Below are 23,293 nucleotides of genomic sequence, written 5' to 3'. Positions count from 1 at the left end.
TGACCAATACTGGTTGTTGTGTTACTCACAAGTACACTAAACACAATTACGTTCGCATTGATGACACTCAGTGTTTCCATGTATTGCTAATCGTGTTTTGTCTGCATTCATTCGATAGTCTAGTATGCCTTGTGTTGGTTAAGTGTACACCAAACAATGTATTTAGAACATTAACAGTTTGACTGTCCCTTTGGTATATTTCGTCCCTCTTTCAACAATTTTATTTAAAGAATAACGTTTTTTAATACATTGATATTTATAACAATTATTGATAAAGTTCTTTACCGAACTGTTTTCTAAACTCTTTATATTGTGTTGATATTTTAAAAAGATGGGTAGTTTTATTTACCCCTTATCAAGACTCATCATATTTGCCAAACACATAATCTATAATTGGGAATTGTCTTTAAAATCGACTTGACGTACACAGAAATATTCACCCCCGGTCTTCACTCATTCATTAATACTTTACTAGAGTATGCAATACATTTTTAATGCTTGGCTATTATTGCAGATCCGTAGAGCTCTGTTACGTTCAATTTAGTCAAATGCATTTAGAAACAAACAAAAAAGAACACGTATTTACATAGTAGTATTAGGTCATTGATCTATAGCTATCGATATATATATATAGTTATATATCGTATATATCGTGTATATATTGCGTCTAGTATTCGAAAGTGTGTATGTTTCTTTATTCTTCATTAGCTAGAGGTAAAGGGATGGGTTAAGATCTAAAAAAAAAACATTGTTAGCCCCGCAGCATTTTTGCGTCTGCTCCAAGTCAGGGTAACAATTTATGTAAAAGAAAAGTCAGTTTAAACTTAAAGAAAAGAGAAAGGACCGAAAAAAGTGAAAACCTAAAAGACAGGACAAAGATTACAACTACAAAAAAAAAGACAACATTGTTTTTATTCTTGCCTCTAACCCTTAAAATCAAACATGTTAAACGGCTACAAATTGTACGAAATTTTTATTCGATTCTATATAATGAGCATTTAAACGATATATAGTTTACACGGGTGAACCAATTTAACGTACAGGTGATTTATTCAGGTATAAAGATTCAAATAATTTAATTCAAAATTCCTTTTTAAACTGGAGCAAACCATGAAAAAACGCTGATGACGTAACGGTCACATGACAAAGTTATGTATATGAGATGATACATAAAATACAGTCAGTCAACCGTAAGACGCGTTTCATCCTAATTTGTTTTTTGTATTTTACATCAAACATAATAGAAAATGAATATGAGTTTTATGTTGTAAACAGGAATTTTCAGCCCGGGTATAAGTAAAACAGCAAAGGAAACTTGCGAAACAGTCTTGATTGGCTTCGAAATGACCACTACTGATAATATTCTGATGCATGGGTAAGTTTGTCTCATTGCACATGTTGAAGGCAGTAGCACAAAAGAAAATACTTCTTTGGTTGTTGAGATTTAAAAAAGACATCGTGTGACTCCATTCATACTTCAAACAGAAACTTTATACATAGGACAATATTTACACGATTAAGACCTTCCCAGAAGGTAATTTCTAGACTTGTTTATTTCAGTGAAAAATTACAATATGATGCATATATTTTTGTTTGTAAATTAAACTGCTTATCTTGAACGAAAATCTGCGAGCAGTCAACCTCTATTATATTACTTATACAAAAGAAAATATATCAGTTTACACTCATCAGAAATCGAAATAACCTAACAGAGATTTGTTACCGATTTCGGTCGACATGTATGTATTGATCGATTGAATTACACGGGAAACGTTTTGATTTAAATTAATTTACTCTCCAATCATTGGCATATGTAACCATGATTTGGTTCTGCTACTTTCAACTTCATAACAACATATACATTTAAATTTGATGCTCGTTTTTGGGATTTACTCCGGTTAAAGCTGTGAACAGTTACATAGACTGAAAGACATCACATTACAAGCTGCATGACCAAAAACGTCTATATCATAAAGTGGTAACGACTTGCTATTTTGGCAAGAGATATAGGTGATAGACAGGTATTGAAAAAAGAGTCTTACCAGCTACAATTAAAAATCATAATATATCTTTAGGGACTTTATTTTATAGAACGAAATCACATCCAATCATAGAAACAACCAGAATGGTACTATTTTGCAAAACAAAATACTCCAATGCATAAATAATGACCTATGTGAGATCAGTTAGCTCATGATTACATGTATCTGTTATAAAAAATGTATAGTTTTTTTTAAAGAAAGTTCTTCTAAATATTCCATTCGATTCGTTTCAAATAATTGAAAATAAATGTACTTCTGCGATAACAATGTCATTGCAAATAGACACACTCATCGCGTTCCCAAAATTAAGTTGGTAGAATAAGTTACTTACAAAGTGACTTGTATTTTTTCATACACCGTTTTTGGATGGTAACAATCCATCTGTTTCATACTTATGAGTTCCAGCAATATTTTTGTATGGATGCTGATTTCTAAGGTTAACATCCAGATTATTAAGTGAGTCTTATTCACATTTTAAATGAGCCGCATGGCGATTCAAAACTTAAACTAACAGGAAAGAAATATCCCACTTTAGAGTAAATGTGGTCTGTAAAAGAAAGTGCGAAATTTTACTAATCTAAACCAACAAATTGTTAACTATATATAAGTCAGATAATGCATATTTTAAGTTTTTATTGTCTTAGAGTACACCTCGGGGTGACATGATTACCCCGAATAAAGTATCCCTATGGTCGGGGTTTCTTCGATCAATCCTGACATCGATGTATTCTACCTCAAGAAAAAGCTTAAAGTATGCATTTTCTATAACAAAACTTCGAAAGTAAAAATAAGAATAAATACCGAGAAATAATCAGCAAACATTCCGTACTTGGTACAGATATTTCCTTATGTATGTAGAACCTAGTTTTATATCTTCAATCTTGTTGTGGCGCTAATTTGTACAACAGTCGCATACTCTACCATTTTACTGACACGAACAATTAACAGGTGATCATTAAAAATGCAAAAAAGTTAAAAAGCATACCAGTAAATATAAATACAATAAAACAAAACAAAAACACATACAAATAAAAAAAAACCCGAGTGAGTAGAAATGTTAGATGTATTGTTATTTTCCACGTCTGACACCGTTGCCTTCGACGCAATAGAGTAATGATGTTTTCCCATTTTGACATTTGGGGTGCTTTCTATGTCGGGTTTCCTCATCTAATAGGGTTATAAGGTGGCATTCAATTGCGTATGACGACATTATTTGGTATTTTATAGATTGTTAACAATCTAAGTCATTAGACTGATTCATAACTCATAGCATCCTTTTTCAAATTTGAGTGTGTCTTTAATTGAGCTCGATGGTTATTACAGATAAGCATCATATGCATGGAGGTTCATTTAATGTAAAATGATGGGTCTTAAAAGAAACAAAAAAACAACAAGCAAACCATCATTTTTGAGCATCTTTGAAAACTGACCTTTTAAAACATACACCTTTACCTTAATCGTTAGGATTATGTATTTTTTTTTATTTGTCGACTTCACCGCCGGTTAACATACAATTGGTCTGATAACCAATGTGGTTTCCTTCATATGACATAGTTATGATATATATTTGGTGGTGATTTGGTTCCACAATATCTCAATAGTAATATCAGCATGAAGTCGAATCCCGGGGTAGGAGAACAACTAACTGAATAAAGCAAATAACCTATTTAAAATCGTTTTGCTGATGTTAAGGATAATTATATATACATAATTTATAGTTAGCCTTGTGTCACAATCACTGCTGATAATCCGATTGATTAAATCTGTTTTAGAGCCTGGTTTAGGCCTGGTTATTACATACTTATTTCTATAACTGCATCTTGCATTAATTTGTAAGATTCTTTACAATAGATAATTCAGCTGATCTGTAACAATTCAATTTTCATACCATATAAAGTATGTACTGTATAACGACGCTAGATTAAAACTGACGAGGAACGATAACACCAGGCCACCGAAATCTTTATTATTGTAAAGCCTAGGTGGTCGTGTGGTCTAGCGCAAGGCGATTTTGTGCCGCGATATGTCAGTAGAATGAGTTCAAATCCAGGCGAGGGAAAAAAAAATACGTACGCAAATTTACAAATCTAACATTTTTGGACATGTGTTTAAACGTATTATTTATAATATTAAACAAGAAGACTTTATTTTATGTATCGCTTCTCTTCCTTTCACAATAAATTAATCATTATGCCTCTGTTTCCTATATGTACCATACAAAGTCGCATGTGTCATCCATTCTTATGATTATTCAGATTGAGTTATTTTGCTATAAATTTCTTGTCACAGAGTTTATTAAATATAGAAGGTCTAGATCGTGTACCAATAACCACCGTGGATCCATTAGTAAACTGATAATTTATAGTTCACGGCAAATACATTTTATTTATAGTAATGCATATTCATAAACGCTTAATATATAATTTATTGAAAAAAATAGAAAACATAAAAAAATCTATCGGGTCAATAAGTATATCGGATAGAGAAGGTCTATATAATATTCCAATAACGGCCGTAGATTATTCGGTAAACTAAGAATTAAAGGAGGAGGGGTAGAAAAACAAATGTCCTGTCCCCAAGTACCTATGCCTTTTCATACCTTTCCTGAAATTATCCAGTCATTAAATCGTTTACCAAAATTTCTTAAAAAAACACTCAATACTTTCATGAATGCGTGTGATTTCGCATGTGTACTCTAGTATATATGTAACATTCAGAAACTTGTCCATTCCCCAAAATGTGTCCGATACCCCCAACGTGTCCACATCGACGTCCTGAACTGCAAAACATGTCTAGTTGTACAACAGTGCCAAAGCGTGTTATTTTTATAAACGCCTAAACGTGTCCATTTAAAATAAACCCACTCAAACGTGCCCCATCCCCCAAATGCGTCTATTACGTGAAGATATTAAATCAGACACCTCGTGTAGGGAGCATGTGCTATTCTCTGGGCGTTTCTTACTGAATTCGTAAAAAACTCGGTTTTAACTAACTCTCAATTATTTTTAGATTAAAATGCCAACGCGTTATTCCCGAATAACCGATATAAATTAGGTCCAATCTTAAATTCCCGGTTTGATAAAATAACCAATCTACAGTATATATAAGAAGACGTGATCTGATAGCAAATGACACATAAATTACAAGCTACTAGTATAAGTCACCGTACGGCATTCAACAATGAGCAAAGCCCTTACCGCATAAAAACCCTTATTTTTTTAGTGATCGAAACCTGCTAATTTATTTAAGAGATAACTGTATTGTATTTGAAGCTTTAAGGACTTTCATCGGTAGTTTTACTGTCGCAAATTTAGTTTACCTGGCGACGCGTAGCGGAGACAGGTAAACGGGTATTTGCGACAGTAAAACTACAGATGGACGTCCGGAAAGCTACAAATACAATACAGTCATCTCTATTCTAATGCAAAACAAGTTCATAATTAAATGTTAAGAATTATTTCAGTGTAAAATCTTCTTTGTTCCCTACACTAGGTGACGTCATAGGTATGCATCCGGCATCAACCATAAACATCGGGCGTTTTCTGGCTTTTGTGCCGCTTCAGAATATAAATCAATTTGATAAAAAGAAGATTTGTAGGTCCAACATGTGAGTTTTTGTTAATTATTATTGTAGAAACAACATGTCAATACATTCAGCAATTCAAAATACCGGCTTCCTTAGTTACAGACAAGGAGATAGAGATTTTTACGCTAACTGTCATCCAATCAGAACCATTGATACAAAATAATTGCATTAGAAATAAAAATAACCTGATAACCAGTTTATGACTTTAGGAGCTTTTAAATTATCAGAACTGTTGAAAGCCTGAAGGAAGTCAATTCTGCTGAAAAAAAAGAGTCCAATATTTGGATTAATATAAAAGGCATCAACGGAGTTTATCAGTACAAAATAATTTACATATTTAACGATTAATTCATCAGTACAAGAATTATATGTATTTTTGCTCTAAATGAACATGAAATATTGACAATAATCAATTTCAGTCAAAAGTCAATTAAATGTCACAGAATAAATTTGCAATATTGTTTATGATTATCATTTAACACATGCCATTGAACAAACAAATGCCATTGAACAAACTAATGCTCATAAATGACCACTTTATCAACTGTGTTCCCCATCACAGAACTGCCGTTAACGTTATTGATTTGGTACATGCATGTATTATGTTAGGGTCAAAAGACGTGATACGTTCTGGTGTGTAATAATGGACACGTTTTGGCCATTAACAGTTATCGGACACGTTTGGGGGTTATGAAATCGGTCACGTTTGGGGAATATTGAATATTACGGACACGTTTGGGGAGAATAGACACGTTTGGGGGAATCGAACACGTTTAGGGGTAAGGACACGTTTGAGAGTGTTACATATATATACAATTGATAGCATATGTTTGAATTATCAAATTATTTTGATTCTTAAAACTGCGATCTGTTTTGTCTATGTAAAAAAAGATCTCTTCATCAAGGTATCGCGTAAGAAAAACCCAACATGAACTTGATTAGACATTTATAATCAAAGCTAGCTAAAAGTAGATTGATGTCAAACATATTACAGTATCTGTTTCAAACAATCACAAAACAGATAAAATCTTATCATACTATTTTGTCTTGAATATTACTTACATATCAAAAGAATAACCAATAAAAGATAATCCCCTGTCCAGTATCGAAATTTAGTCAGAGTATATGAATTTTCAGATCTTTAATTCGATTTCTATAATTAAAGTATTTGTTATGTGTATAGTGTATGTATTTAGTTAGAGTATATGAATTTTCAGATGTTTAATTCGATTTCTATAATTAAAGTATTTGTTATGTGTATAGTGTATGTTTCAAAACAGGGGGGTAATGCTTTGTTCATATTTTTTTTTATAGAGACATTAGTATGGCTTGCTTCAGTCACACTGTAAATGCAGCAAAAATGAAAAAAAATATCGAAAGAAATAAGTGCCATTGGGTGGATAAAGTGACAGTTGAAGCATTGCGATTAAGTCAAGTTTACGAATTGCTCCAAGCATTTAAAGAGAACAACTATACAGAAATCACTAAATTTTACTACAGATTGCAGCATGACCATACATTAAACACACAAAACGAACCCCTTGAAATACCCGTGTATATTCATCGTTGTCAATTAAAGAACAAATGGATTGGTGCAGTACAAAATGCCATTACATCGATCAATGAAGCAACACCTGGAATCAATCTCCATGAAACCGAAGATATCAATAGATCACATATTCTCATTGGGGTTCATGAATCAATAGGACCGACAGTAGCATGTACAATGTACGGATCTATAAAGGAATCACCAAGAGAATACAAGCCTTTTATACATCTAGGAAGCAAATGGGATGTTAATCAAATGGAAGGTACTAGTATTCATGAATTAATGCATGCTTTGGGCTTTCATCATGAAATGCAGAGATTAGATGCAGAAATGTATCTTGATGTTGACAAGAATGCTGATCACAATTATGATAAGAAAGTATATAAAATTTAAACAAGATTTGACCCCTTTAGCGTGATGTTGTATCCTGAGGATGATGACATGTGGAGAAAGGAAGGGGATCTGATTTGGAATTTAAAGAAGACACAAAATCAATGCCAGGAACTAAGTGAACTTGATAAAGTTGCATTGAATTTAAAATTCAAACCATGTACAAACAACTACATAAACTATTTGCCACAGCTAAGCAAACACACAGGGATGCTTTATTGTGGGCGTCAAGTAATGCTTAATCACAATCAAGTTGGCAAAGCAACTACTGATGGGTTTTGTGGACCAGACAACTGGGCAAACTGTGCTTCATGTCGAGTTATATTGAGGGTAAAAGACAAGGACAACCAATCAACAGACATAAACAAATTGAAGGAATGCCTTCAAAAGGGAAAATGGCAAGGGTTAAGTGGCCTATTTTATTGTGGAAATAAAGATAAAAAGTTTGCAGATCTCAAGCATGTAGAATCGGACGGAATATGTGGTCCATATACTGGAATACCGTGCACTGAATGTGGAAACGAACTTTACAATGGATATTCAATTGAAAGTTGTGACAGTTATTTCATAATTGCACAAAAACGCCGGTGTGTTTTACAATGAAATAATACATTACTGTTTAAAGGATTTGAACAAAATAACTCTTCATTGAATGAATTGTGTAGATGTCTTGTTGTAGAAAATCTGTACGTTTCAAATACTTGTATAATATTATATTCAGAAAATAAAACATTACAAACAAACATATCTCCAGAAATATTTGTATGTTGTTTTAATGTGAAATCAGTTATTTTGATAGTGTCAGTTTCAGACAATTGGTGTATAAATAAGAATGATTTGTTACAAAGAAGAATTATCCCTCCTTAAAATTAGATACATGTATCTACGTTAGCCATTCTTATTTTGGAAAATATATCAGGAACAAATATGCCAATGTTCTTTAATTTGAAAAATATGACTTGGAAATATAGAATATCAGGGTTAAAGATACCCTTGAAAACATTACTACCATGAGTAATAGCTTAAATAGTATTTGCTGGCACAGTTCTTAGCAGTATATTTGTATTATATAAAGGAATAATCCATTATATTGAAAACATTTTTTTGACGGCACAATGAAACAATGTACTGAATTAATGTTCCTCTTATTTTAAAGCTATTCAGCATATATGTTTCTTTTTTAATTGCAATGTACATTAGAATAAATAAATGTAGCTCATATGAATATAATCTGTTGCGTGTGTTTTAAATCAGAATATGATAATTCCAAATAAACTCATCATTTAGGAAAACACGCGTTTCGTCTACGAAAGACTCATCAGTGACTTGGACTCTGGAATCCACCCAAAATTTAAAAAAAATGAAACTTACAAATTTAGACTATCCAAGGCATACATCCTCTTCCTTGTTTCTTTCCAATAAGTATACCTTGCACTCGTCGAAGTGTAGACACGAAAACCACTAACTTGACCTTACTTGTGCATTTTTTCAAATACATCCTAAGTCAATATTATAAGCGGAAACAGATATGTAGTCAAACGCTGATAGAAATCATAGGATTCCTTGACTCAAATTGATCTTACTTGGTACGAACATAGGTAAATTTATATCCAATGCATATATTTATGTTAACGAGTGTTTCCTGTGCAGTTTTGAACCCATACTGTTTGTTACATAATTTTATAAATGCAGACAAAATCATGCAAATAATTGCATTGAATTTGCATAACGACATTGTGAAAATGTGACTTTTGTATTACAGTTAGAACAAAAATAGTCCAACATACGCTTTTATAACAGAAAATAACAGAATAATTTTATTATATCTAAACTTTTAAAATACAACATTGACAATACATCACTACCTGATAACTATTTGTGTGTGCTGCTCACGCATTTTTACGTCAATACATTCAAAACTTAGTTTACACTTCTAAATATTTTAAGGTTAAGGGGACTGTTGAGTGCGCGATGAAATAGTCAACCCCTTAATATTCTTTATTATCAATTCAAAGGTCAGGTGTTTGTATTACTATGGTTGTTCCATTTTTTTTTATTTCAAAGCCCTTCATTGCTGACTTTACGGTATGTTGTACGTGGTTTTCACATTGGTTAATATGACAAAGTCTCCTTCAACTGCATATATATTCAACCTTTGTATATTGTTCCTTATGTTGTAAGTTCAACACGAGTTACACATTTTCATCAGGATATATGCATTCTTTAGGAGCACCTGATATCATCTCGAGTTTTTGATGGGGTTCGTGTTGCTCAGTTTTTAGTTTTCTATTTTTTGATTAGTGTAGTATCATTTATATGGTCGTCTTATTCCTTTTTAGCCATTGCGCTGTCAGTTTGGTTTCGATCTATAAATGTCTCTCTAGTATCTTTTGTTTCCCTTTTTTTAACTCCTTTGGAAAGTATTCTCATTTGAAATAATAAAAGAGCAAATAAAAAATATAAATATACCAAAATGACAATGTGGAAAGTATCTACCCTATCGTACTAAAAAAGGATACAACAGATATAATTTAGTTTGTGCCATATGTCGACTTACATCCTAACGCAAAATATTAAAAAACAAGTCATGCCATCAGCATTAATCCCAGTTGTAAACGTTACATTTCTGCTCCTTTTTTGTATTCTGTCAGCGTCTGAATATTTATGTATGGATGGATGATAACTATTTCAGAGTTTGTAATTACTATCAAGGTTTCATTGATAAAGCACTAGTATTAAAGGATAGAGAAACAAGGGTTCCAAGTGCTGATGTTGAGCAAAATTTGCTTACCCTTTAAGAGCACCTGCAATCACCTCCAAATTTTTGTGGGGTTCGATAGCGAGTTGCTTAGACTGTAGTTTGCTATTGTGTGTCGTGTGTAGTTGTATTTGTCTATTTTTGCTTTCTTTTTTTGCAATGACGTTGTGAGTTTATTGCGGATCTATAAGTTTGAACGTTCATTTTGTATCTTTTGTCCCTTTTTTAAAATCACCATTTTCTTTCGTAGCATACCATATAGACCAGAAATTTCCTAGATTGTTGAATGTTCATGTAGACGGCTATACATAAATAATGGTATGTGGTTTTGCATTTGTACCATTTCTGAGCCTTGATGATTTATCTTAATATGGACCAAACGTTGTTTATATTAATATGTATAGATCCTTTAAACTAAACAAATCTGTAAAACGTAATATGTAGTGACAATTGAACTAGACCGATCAATAAACATCTTAAATTATCCGTTCTTAACCATTATACCACATAACAATATTTTTGGTTAATACAGTATACCCTTCTACATGCACATTCGAAAACCTATGTACTATGTACTACTACCATCATCTAGATAATCAAGAAAACTGTATGTACAATAAAAGTAAAAGCACAACAAAACTTCGCAGAAAATTGAAAACAGAAAGTCCCAAATCCAAAACTCCAGCACATCAAACGAATGGATAACAACTATCATATTTCTGACTTGATAAAAGCATTTTCTTACGTGAAAAATGGTGGATGTTTTTGGTTTGATAGCTATTTTTAAAAGTGGGACTGAATCCTTACCCTGACATGCACATGGCTAGGTTAACATTTACTCTTACATAGAATCAAGCGTGTGACGTGCATAAGTTGATCAGAATGTAAAAGTCAAACAGGTAGATATATAAAATGATTTTGTCGTTCAATGTAGGAACAGAATATAGTCTATAGAATATCCTCTACAGAATCTGCATATTGCCAATTCATTTTCCCATAGGAACTCCTTTTACGGCTAAAACTACCTCTTTTACTATGAAGTTTAAAAAAATATTATCCTTGAATGGAAAGTTCACTTGCACTACAATGTTTTTCAAATGTCAAACTATAAGACTGTGCGGCATATTGTCAACGTTTATATGCCCTGAACACATCAAATGAGTGAATAATAACTGGCAACTGTCAATTGTTGGATTAAACCTGGATATACAGCTAGTTTATGTTAACAACATTAACGGTACCAATTTTACTGCAGCAGATAGGCATTTCAACATAACATGTTTTTTTAGTGATGCGTGTGGCCAAAATATTTGAAATCCAAAGCTTATATAAAACACGAAGAGCTACAATCCAAAAAGTATAGAGTAATCCGTTTAAGGAATGCATTCTTTAATTAATGATAATTTCTAAACGTCTCGCTTGTATGACATATTTACAACGATTTGAGAACAGAAATAATACTAACCTGTAAAAATGTCTAATGCAGAAGTCAAAGTTGTGTTTTTTTTTAAACGAAAATGTCAACAAAAAAAAAGGTTTACAATGTCTTGAACGAAATATACATTGTGTATTTTTTTACGACTTAAAGATTCACAAGTATTACATATCATATCAAAACTCATTGGGCTGTAATACATTTTAAAGAACAAACACTAGTGAACATGTTAATGTCATCTTATACGTAAACTACAAAAAAGATAATGAAATCGTTACAAAAGAATAATGAATTACATGAATAATTCATGGTACATGGTATATATTCCAATTGTTTTCCCCACAAAAAAGGTAAGTGTAATACTGTGGATTCATTTATTTTCGTGGGTATCAATTTTCGTGGATAGAGAAAAAAAGACGTTTCGTGGTATACGTAAATTCGTGGATCGCTGATTACAAAAGAAGAAAAAAATCAGATGCGTAATTCGTGGATTTCTTTTTGATTAGGAGATCATATAACCTTCTTGGTTATATCAATAATAAAACAAACTAAAAAGAAATAATTCACGGAAAGGTTTCAGTGAATTGGCAAAATCCTCGCTTGGTCATTTTAGGTTAAAGTGTTCATTGAAAACTTCTATTACAATAATGGACAAAGCCAACTAATTAATTGTTTGTTTTACAATTTACAAATACTTGTCGATATTCTATAAGGCAATCAAAACTTTATGATTGAAAGCTCATTTCCCTAATCACGATATAATAAACAGTCATATAAGTAAAAGGTGTGAAAATAAATGTTACTGTAATTAACAATATTACTTACGGGTAATATCCCCGTACTTAATCCTATTGATTTTTAATCACTAGTAAACCAAATTATGACACGGTAATTAACAACTTGCAGTTATTTTCCATGAAAGTTTTCATCAATTTAAAAAAGTAAATTATCACTGATATTTGATATATTTATTATTGATTTAATTAAAACATTTGTATCTTCTTTCAATAAAAAAAACCACACGTTTTATGTTACAATGTTTATAACACTATACTAAAACTGCATACCATAACCGGAAATAAACATCCGACTTTATACACATTTACCGGGATTATTCTTCGTAGAATTCTTAAATTCGTGGTTTGCTGTGACCCACGAAACCCACGAAAATTGGTATACCACTAATAAAAATGAATCCACAGTACTTCAAAAATTAATTGATTTCTCATTATGATCATCGCACCCCAAGGGTGACTGGGGTATAGAAATATGGTCACTTGGTCTTCCCTCGACCGGCAGTAAAATGCTTGTGGAATTGGGGCGTCCGTTTGGCTATGCGGGATGTATCAAGTTCGCAGTCACGTCCGGTTAGAAGGAGGACGTTAAACCGATGCCTCGTGTAAAGAGAGTGCCACGCCCTTTGCACGTTAAGAATCCTTGCAACAACTCTTTGAGGGGTTCGAAGGTGGTCTGTTGCAAGGCAAAATGTCTGTCCCTATCCAATTTACCCTCCTGTTTTAGTTGCATTTCAAATTTCCCCGACCATCATCCCATATGGCCTCTATTGTATCACCCTACCTATTGTATTTATTGTGAACTTGTTCTCGTCCTGAATATGCATGACATATTTGCCACTGGACGTTATGCAACCAACAATCAATCAAATATTATGATCATCGGTTGACGGTTAATCATTTGTTATTACTACGTAGTAAATACTTAACAAACAATAATAAAACTTTGTCTTTATCATGTTTATTTGTTTATTTGGACAAAAAGAGGTAATATTTTATGACATTATTGACAGAACATTGTCTAAATGAGGACACATAATTGCATTTTGAACAGTATATGTATGCTAATTAGTGTACTTCAAGCATGTAAATATGCATTATTCACTGGATAACTCAACATATACTCACACGACGCTTACTAAATACGATGCATTGGATTATCATAGGTCTGTTAGATGTTCTTTTCAACCACAAATGCCTAAACGATATAAATATTCTTACAAATAACAGTATATGCTGAGTAATCTCAGTGTTCTATGACTGCTGTTTCTAAATAATTAAAACAAATTGACGAAAATGTATCGTTGTTTTATTACTCAAAATGTATCCATTAACATGTTTTGTACTATTCACCGACAGAAGATAATTTGTATATAATATGGATACGTTTCTCGTGTTTCTGGTTAAGATTATTACGTATGAAAACAGTTGAATTTCAATTGTATATAACATAGCTAGTTTTAAACAAACTATATACAGATCATTAACACATGTACTGTTGAAATGATAAAAACACAAATTTATCAACAAAATCAATTTTCTGCTTCACAGTCAAGGTTAAAAGAGCGTAACGATTTGTTTACGTTATAACGGCTAATGTTCAAAAATATTGTACTAAACATGCAATCATTTGCGACATGGTTGGATGATAGTAAGGTAACGCGTTTTTATTGGTGTTTAAAGAAAACAAGAAAATTTCCTCCATACGTAACAAGCCGTCAATAAATACAAGACCCTTAAATGTTTTTCATTTCTGTCATATATCATTGTATATTTGGTACCATATGGATTTTATAGCTACTGATCTGCAAACTCGTATGTTTGGTTGAAACATGTATGATATAGACCTTAACACGCATTCTAAGGAAGGTGCCCCATGAGGTTTGATGCCAACACAATTACTTATCCATTGAATCAGCTTACTTCTTAAAATTGGAGTTTACATAATATGATAAGGTTCACTCAAATTATTAAGTGTTTACAATTGATTTAAAACTGTTATAATGCACAAGTTGCCTTAAAATCATAAGTTTTAGGTTGAATATAAAAAAGTCAACTATAAATAAAAAATTGACAGGAACCTCAAACAAAAAAATCATCAAACAAACAAACATTATGAAATAAAGTGGAAAGGAGTCAAGCAGGTTGTCTAAACAAGATGTTAAAAAATATTAGTTCCAGTTTTATTTAGTACCTTGTTAGATGTTGATCTTTCAAATGATATCTAATATAGCCGTATTTTAGGTGTAATACCACAAAATCATGGTACGTCACATCCGGTTGCATGAAAGTAGGCCTAAGAAATATTCCCTTGAATTTGACAGTTGTAGAAAATTAACTCCGGATTTCAATGCACTTAATTTTTTCTGAGTCGTAAATATGTATGTTGGAATTCTGAAAGCATCATTCTTTTTTTATTTGATTGTCTTATAAAATATTTTGGAACGTTAAGGTTACATAGTTACCAAAGCAGGTAACCAGTAAATAACAGTGTAAAAATTGGGTTGCTTACTTCCGGCGATGATTACTTTCTTATATGCAATGAAATGTAGTGTGACATTTTCACTGTATCACTGGAAAGGATTAAACTTTATACATGCAAAGTATTTCTTTGGTTGAAATAAAGGCAAATACTTTACAATTTTTTTTTAAAGTGCCAATTTAACAAAGACTAATAGGGAAAATCAATGGTGGTATTACACCTATTTAGGGAATCTACATGTGCACTATTGACCTTATTGTACTTTCATTTTTAAAAGTTATTTATAAACCAGTTCAAACATTATAAACATGGACTTTTCGGAATGAATTTAGACACTGAAAGCACGTTAGACGTAAAATTGCCTTGAAATGGGGGTTTGCGGGTGTTGTCTAAGTCAAATGGGTGGACAGACAAAGCTGTATTTAGTTAACTGTGTTAAATTTTAAATTACCCTTACAGTTTTGTTTATACAACATGTGCATTTTTTATTTCAGTGTTAACCATGTTCTGAAGAGTATTCTGTTGAAAAATATTATATGTGAATTGGTCTGCAGATGACACTTCAGCATTAAAGTAAGTATCAACTATTAACATGTTTTTTGGTTGTTTTGGCCGCAAAAGTTTACAATTTGCCATTGTGCCGTCTACATTTTGCACATACAATAAATCATCTAAACACTTATTAGCCCTGGATTTATACACATCAGAATCCAGTGTCACATACTTAAACTTTATAATGTTTACCGAAATGTTTTTTGTACCATCATTCCAAGGGACATAACCCTTTGTAAAAACATTTTGAGGTATTTTTTTATTACTCTTTCTCCCCATTTTCTAATGTAAAATACAAGAAAGTGGCCTTTTTGTGTAAATCTATTAGAAATATACTGTTGTGAGTAAATAAAAAGACTTTGATACCAGTAACAACAAATGATGGACTGAAAGGGGACCGTTATTTGTCACACTAGAGGAACCGACCAAAAACTCAAGTTACACATAAGGGCTTATCGAAACTTCCGTGTAGACAGTTAACATTTATTGAGACAGTTCTTTTAGCTAAAACACTACATTATTGATTTAATATTACATTTATTTCATTCATGTGGGAACATAATCACATTTGTTTTATTTTTTAGACAAAAGATATCAAGTTTTGATGAAAAAGGAAAGATGGAGGGAAAATGGACCAATACAGACTAAAACAGACCTTCAAATGAACTCTAAAAGGTGCAATAAAATTGTTTATCATCTTAAAGTTGTCTTTCGTATTCTATTAAATTGTTTGAATGCATACATCATGAGTTTATGATCAGATATAAGTCAACACTGCATTTTATAATGATACACTGAAATTAGGATTTTTCGAAGAAATTAGACTGAAATTGCTATTGGATATGGCCTTACATTATAGTGATTTTCTCTGAAACTATAGCTCTGGCTGAGACAAAACTTGACAGTTATGCTTGAAATAACTGACATGTATTGTCGAAATGCGCATCTGGTGCAACAAAATTTGTAACGTTGATTTTATTGCAATTGGAGGGGAAAAAATTACATTAAGTTTATTTGACATTTAGGTGTTCTTTAGGTGTAATACCACCAAATCATGGTACGTCACATCCGGTTGCATACGAAAGTAGGCCTAAAAAAATATTCCCTTGAATTTGACAGTTGTAGAAAAATTAACACTGCATTTCAATGCACTTAATTTTTTCTGAGTCGTAAATATGTATGTTGGAAGTCTGAAAGCATCATTCTTTTTTTATTTGATGGTCTTATAAAATATTTTGGAACGTTAAGGTTACATAGTTACCAAAGCAGGTAACCATTAAATAACAGTGTAAAAATTGGGTTGTTTAATTCCGGCGATAATTACTTTCTTATATGCAATGAAATGTAGTGTGAAATTTTCACTGTATCACTGGAAAGGATTAAACTTTATACATGCAAAGTATTTCTATGGTTGAAATAAAGGTAAACACTGTACAATTTTTTTTAAAGTGCCAATTTAACAAAGACTATTAGGGAAAAATCAATGGTGGTATTACACCTGATAGGTATGTGCATTACAATTCTAATTTTATGGTTCAAGTCATTTGGCAAAATGGAAAGCGACTAAGGACTGTTTAAAGGAGTTATTGTTTTAAAGGACGATGTGTTTACCCTCTTTTGTGTTTTCGGTTAAGCCAAAATAGTACGGTGAGAAATTGTAAAAAGAAAATGATCAGAAATAGAAGATCAAGATTTATGTTATGAATCAAATCAAGTATACGACTATTGGAAAGCGTCCGTTGTTAAAGATGCACTTAAACCTAGGAAGAAGAGGCGCGAATTATACAAAAGGGACATTCAAACCCATTAATCGAAAATGAACTGAAAACGCCTTGGCTACAAAAGAGATAAACAGACACATAATTGCGCACATAACAAATTAAAACACGAAAGATAAAACAACATGAACCCCCACTAAAACATTTGGGTCTCTCTTAAATGTTTTTGAATGGTAATAAGATCCTGCTCCACATGTGTCACCCTTTCGTGATGTTTATAGATAGTTGACACATGCTATCAGGGCATCTATATTATTTTAGATCTTTGCTCAGAAAGCTGTGAGTGGTATTGGTTCAGGTGATTTTTTTCTTTTCAAAGGTCAAGTGTCTTTCTATTTGTAAAATGAAGTTATTTTTAATGACTGTTTCATTTGGTCTTTTGTAGAGAGAGTTGTATCATTGGTAATCATACCACATTTGCTATCAAAACCGAGCGAATTGCAGTAACAATTTATACATTAATTGTGTTTCCTAAATTAAATATCTCAATCAGTACATGCCCAATTGATTAATAAAATTGAGAAAGAAATAGGGAATGTGTCAAAGCGACAACAACCCGACCATAAAGCAGACAACAGCTGAAGGCCACCAATGGGTCTTCAATGTAGCGAGAAAAACCCGAACAATAATTTCATTATATGTTTACTTTTATTCATTTTCAAATGTTCTAAAGCTTTCTTGTAAGTCAGCTGAAGGACGCCTCCGGGTGCAGGAATTTCTCGCTACATTGAAGACCTGTTGGTGACCTTCTGCTGGTTTTTTTTTCTATGGTTGGGTTGCTGTCTTTTTGACACATTCCCTGTTTTCATTCTAAATGTGATTGTATCATATTTATGTTCTTATCGCTTGTGTCTTGGGTTCATTTCTTGGATCGTAATAAAAAAATTGACCAACATTTGTAAATTATGTTTCCTTCCGTGTCATTCATTTACGTTCTAGGCGTATTTGATGATAAATGAAGTATACATCATTGAGACAGCAACTACAATAACAAAAATACTAAACTCCTTAGAAAATTCAGAACGAAAAATTCCTAATCAAATGGCAATATTAAAAGCTCTGATACTTAAAAAAAATTATCACAACCGTTGTATTCTTGACTCTGAACAGGCATGTTCTAAAAGTGAAAATAGTGGATTCATCCTGATTTAAAAGCTTTCACGTGTATGACAGTCGCATACATTTATTCACTGGTATATTAACAAAATTATTTGAACAAAACATAGTTTATAGTTTATTAAAGAAAACTAAGCCTCAGAAGACTGCGTAACATATTATAAACATTATTAATTACGACATAAGTTCTTAATACAAACGGTCTGCATTGTTGATTTATACATCTTCAGAAATAGGTCTTTGTTTATTACAGTTTTCTTTTCTACCTTTTGAATACAAATTGAAAACTTAGACAGCACATTATTACTACAATAGTTAAGCATGCCTAGCACTTTTTTACATTCGGATAATTTTAATAATATGAAGGTATGAAGGTTGCTAAAATTGATCATATCAGAATTATATTTGTCCCGTTTTTCTGGTACCGAGATGTCCTCTTATATCAACTTCGAGGTATGAATCTATCTTAGATTAATAATACTTGAAATCGTGTTTTTGTGAACAAGTAAATTCAATGAAGGTAACAGGCCAGTATAATATTTGTGAATTTTTATGTTTTGTTATTCATTTACATATTTTTTAAAGAAATATTGGAAAATAGCACTGGTGCCAAATGTACTTCTTCCGCCTCAACAAATTTGTGTTTATGGATTTGTTTTCTGTTTTAGAGGCAAAAATTAGTAACGATACTATTGGAAACTATCATCAGCACAAACCTAATATTATTGTTTTGAAAAAGAAAATAATTTGACCGGAGACTTACAACATTAAGACTGTATATGAAAATAAGGGCAATCATTCAGCATATGTTCTTATTATATTTCTATAGGGGTAACTTCAGTGAAAAATCTCCCTTTGAATTAAATGTTAATCTATGTGTGGAAATACATTTATACCTTATTTACCTTTAGAAATTAAACACTTTCATATATCATTCATGAAAGTACAAATGTAGCCCTATCTTTTGCAACAACAAAACCATAGGGTTATGCGCCATTTTTTGGCGTTCACATGGCCTTGTTTGCAAACAATGTAGATTCACACTGAATTCCTATACTGGCCTCCATAACTTTGCAACCCTGTAGGGAACAAAATTAGTACATTCAGCTTTTTTTCAACTCTAGTTTTGATCCATCTACCAACAACAATAATTCAATCATATTATTGACATTATTCTCCAGTATAAGCTGAATTATCAGATTCCTAAACGCGTGCATGGCAAAATATGTATCATTATTTATATCAAACAAAATGAACTTATACCATGTACATCTAAATTATTTGTATTTATCTAGACCTTCCGTATCATCATTACCGACGTAGTCACGTAATGACCATTTATGTAATGCCAGTACCAATGGTCTCTTGGTGGACGGTTAAGAGCGCTGAAAGCACAGTTTTTAAACCACCACGGTCCCCGAACTTCGGCATAGTTGCCATTGCGTTCATCATTATCCCTGTCAACCGTGGTGAATTTCATTCCGTTGTGATAGTCCAACGAATCGCCTAAAATTGAAATATTATATATAAGTTTTCATTTCAAGAATTTACCATAAAAACATATTGTGATTCGTAACAGTACAAAGAAAAGTCTGATAGTAAAGGGGCACAATAAGTGCCTTTGAGGATACCTACAACCTGTCTACCTGACTATAAACTGGGTTGCCGAAACGTACACAAATATTATCAAGGAGAAAATTAACAGCTTCAATCATCTCATCACACCTCCAGTAAGTATATCTAGCATATTTACCTTTCTCATTAGAGAAGAAGGCTTTAAATGAGTTGCAGCAAGTATATCTACATTAAGCTTTACCAAACGACCGTTAAATAAAATAGGAAAACTTTTGTTTAATAAGATAGTGTGGGAGTGTAGTGTAAAAAAAAATAAAAACTATTCACAGAATTTAAAAGGGCCATCAAAAGCACGTAATTTATCTAAAACATCCAAAGAATTTTTTACGCTCCAAAAATAGTTTATACCACTATTTTCATATATTTTATTACAATAGTTTATGATAAGCTCTTTAATAGTAGTTAATGAACTAGTTAAGAACACTGAAAATTTAGTTTCAAGCACTGTTTCGTTATTGCAGCCATAATCAAACGGGTGCCCCTCAGAAAATAGGAACGATATAGCCATTATTCAAGCGTTCAAAATATCACCAATTTTCGCTTTATCAGCTTAAACAAATATCCGCTTTGAATTTAAATACAAAAGATAAATCGTACATATTTAAACAGCTACTTATCATGGTATTGTACCACCAATATTGCAAATAAAAAAACAACATATCATAGTACTGATATATAGACCAGCATCTATAATTCGGCTTGGATTGTGATGTTGCACTTCAGTAACAAATGTCTAATAAAATTAACGGTACCAATTTTCTAGCACCAGATGCGCGTTTCGACAATACATGTCTCTTCAGTGATGCTCGTGGCCAAAATATAGTTGAAACCCAAAGCTTATATAAAAGACGAAGAGCTATAATCCAAAAGGTCCAAAAAGTATAGCCAAATCCGTGAAAGGAATCAGAGCTTTGCATGAGGAAGATACATTCCTTAATTTATAATAATTTCTAATATTAATAACAGCAAATTTTAATAACACAAAAAATCCGTATTTTCATGTCTGTATTTCTGCAACAACCAGAGCCTGTAATGGGATGATGCATCTCCATTAATTTACCTGCATTTAAGCAGTGTTCCAAAATCTTCAGATTGTACTTAGATATCGCCATAACCGTTATCTTCCACTGTGATAATTTTTCTTCATCAACGATTGTCTAACCTGCATTGAAACTATAACCCACAGGCTCGACGTTAGCTTTCATGAAAGATGTACATGCATTTAAGCTCTTTTCCCGAATCTTAAACTTCACTTTAAAAACACATCTTCTACATGTATTTCTCCCTATCGTCAGCATCTAATGTGATGTTTTATCTCAGTCATCAAATAGGATACCTGCATATCCGCTATAGCCTTCAATTATCAGTTTGAACCATGATGTTAACACTCTATCCTTACTTTCACTTCCGCTATAACCTCAAAATCGTCAGTGTCAACTGAGATTTGTGTTGCTAACACACATTGCGTTACCTGGATTTCCGCTATATCCTGCAAATCGTAAATATGTATGTTGGAAGTCTGAAAGCATCATTCTTTTTTTATTTGATTGTCTTATAAAATATTTTGGAACGTTAAGGTTACATAGTTACCAAAGCAGGTAACCAGTAAATAACAGTGTAAAATTTGGGTTGTTTACTTCCGACGATGATTACTTTCTTATATGCAATGAAATGTAGTGTGAAATTTTCACTGTATCACTGGAAAGGATTAAACTTTATACATGCAAAGTATTTCTTTGGTTGAAATAAAGGTAAATACTGTACAATTTTTTTTAAAGTCCCAATTTAACAAAGACTAAAAGGGAAAATCAATGGTGGTATTACACCTATTTAGGGAATCTACATGTGCACTATTGACCTTATTGTACTTTCATTTTTAAAACTTATTTATAAACCAGTTTAAACATTATAAACATGGACTTTTCGGAATGAATTTAGACACTGAAAGCACGTTAGACGTAAAATTGCCTTGAAATGGGGGTTTACGGGTGTTGTCTAAGTCAAATGGGTGGACAGACAAAGCTGTATTTAGTTAACTGTGTTAAATTTTAGATTACCCTTACAGTTTTGTTTATACAACATGTGCATTTTTTTATTTCAGTGTTAACCATGTTCTGAAGAGTATTCTGTTGAAAAATATTATATGTGAATTGGTCTGCAGATGACACTTCAGCATTAAAGTAAGTATCAACTATTAACATGTTTTTTTGTTGTTTTGGCCGCAAAAGTTTACAATTTGCCATTGTGCCGTCTACATTTTGCACATACAATAAATCATCTAAACACTTATTAGCCCTGGATTTATACACATCAGAATCCAGTGTCACATACTTAAACTTTATAATGTTTACCGAAATGTTTTTTGTACCTTCATTCCAAGGGACATAACCCTTTGTAAAAACATTTGGAGGTATTTTTTTATTACTCTTTCTCCCCATTTTCTAATGTAAAATACAAGAAAGTGGACTTTTTGTGTAAATCTATTAGAAATATACTGTTGTGAGTAAATAAAAAGACTTTGATACCAGTAACAACAAATGATGGACTGAAAGGGAACCGTTATTTGTCACACTAGGGGAACCGACCAAAAACTCAAGTTACACATAAGGGCTTATCGAAACTTCCGTGTAGACAGTTAACATTTATAGAGACAGTTCTTTTAGCTAAAACACCTTCATTATTGATTTAATATTACATTTATTTCATTTATGTGGGAACATAATCACATTTGTTTTATTTTTTAGACAAAAGATATCAAGTTTTGATGAAAAAGGAAAGATGGAGGGAAAATGGACCAATACAGACTAAAACAGACCTTCAAATGAACTCTAAAAGGTGCAATAAAATTGTTTATCATCTTAAAGTTGTCTTTCGTATTCTATTAAATTGTTTGAATACATACATCATGAGTTTATGATCAGATATTAGTCAACACTGCATTTTATAATGATACACTGAAATTAGGATTTTTCGAAGAAATTAGACTGAAATTGCCATTGGATATGGCCTTACATTATAGTGATTTTCTCTATAACTATAGCTCTGGCTGAGACAAAACTTGACAGTTATGCTTGAAATAACTTGCAATTGGAGGGAAAAAAATTACATTAAGTTTATTTGACATTTAGGTGTTCTTTAGGTGTAATACCACCAAATCATGGTACGTCACATCCGGT

General features: G+C 32.1%; 1 long non-coding RNA gene across 1 annotated transcript; it reads left to right on the top strand.

The window, feature by feature from the left end:
- The first annotated feature begins 21,648 nt into the window (after window positions 1-21,648).
- Window positions 21,649-22,956, top strand: LOC134690519 (uncharacterized). Its single transcript, XR_010101954.1, has 3 exons — window positions 21,649-21,868; window positions 22,219-22,297; window positions 22,862-22,956. It is a non-coding gene; the product is annotated as an uncharacterized LOC134690519 (long non-coding RNA).
- Window positions 22,957-23,293: the final 337 nt, after the last annotated feature.

The sequence above is a fragment of the Mytilus trossulus genome, chromosome 11, assembly GCF_036588685.1.
Source record: "Mytilus trossulus isolate FHL-02 chromosome 11, PNRI_Mtr1.1.1.hap1, whole genome shotgun sequence".
Taxonomy (NCBI): Eukaryota; Metazoa; Mollusca; class Bivalvia; order Mytilida; family Mytilidae; genus Mytilus; species Mytilus trossulus.
This window is presented reverse-complemented; position numbering and strand designations above follow the sequence as displayed.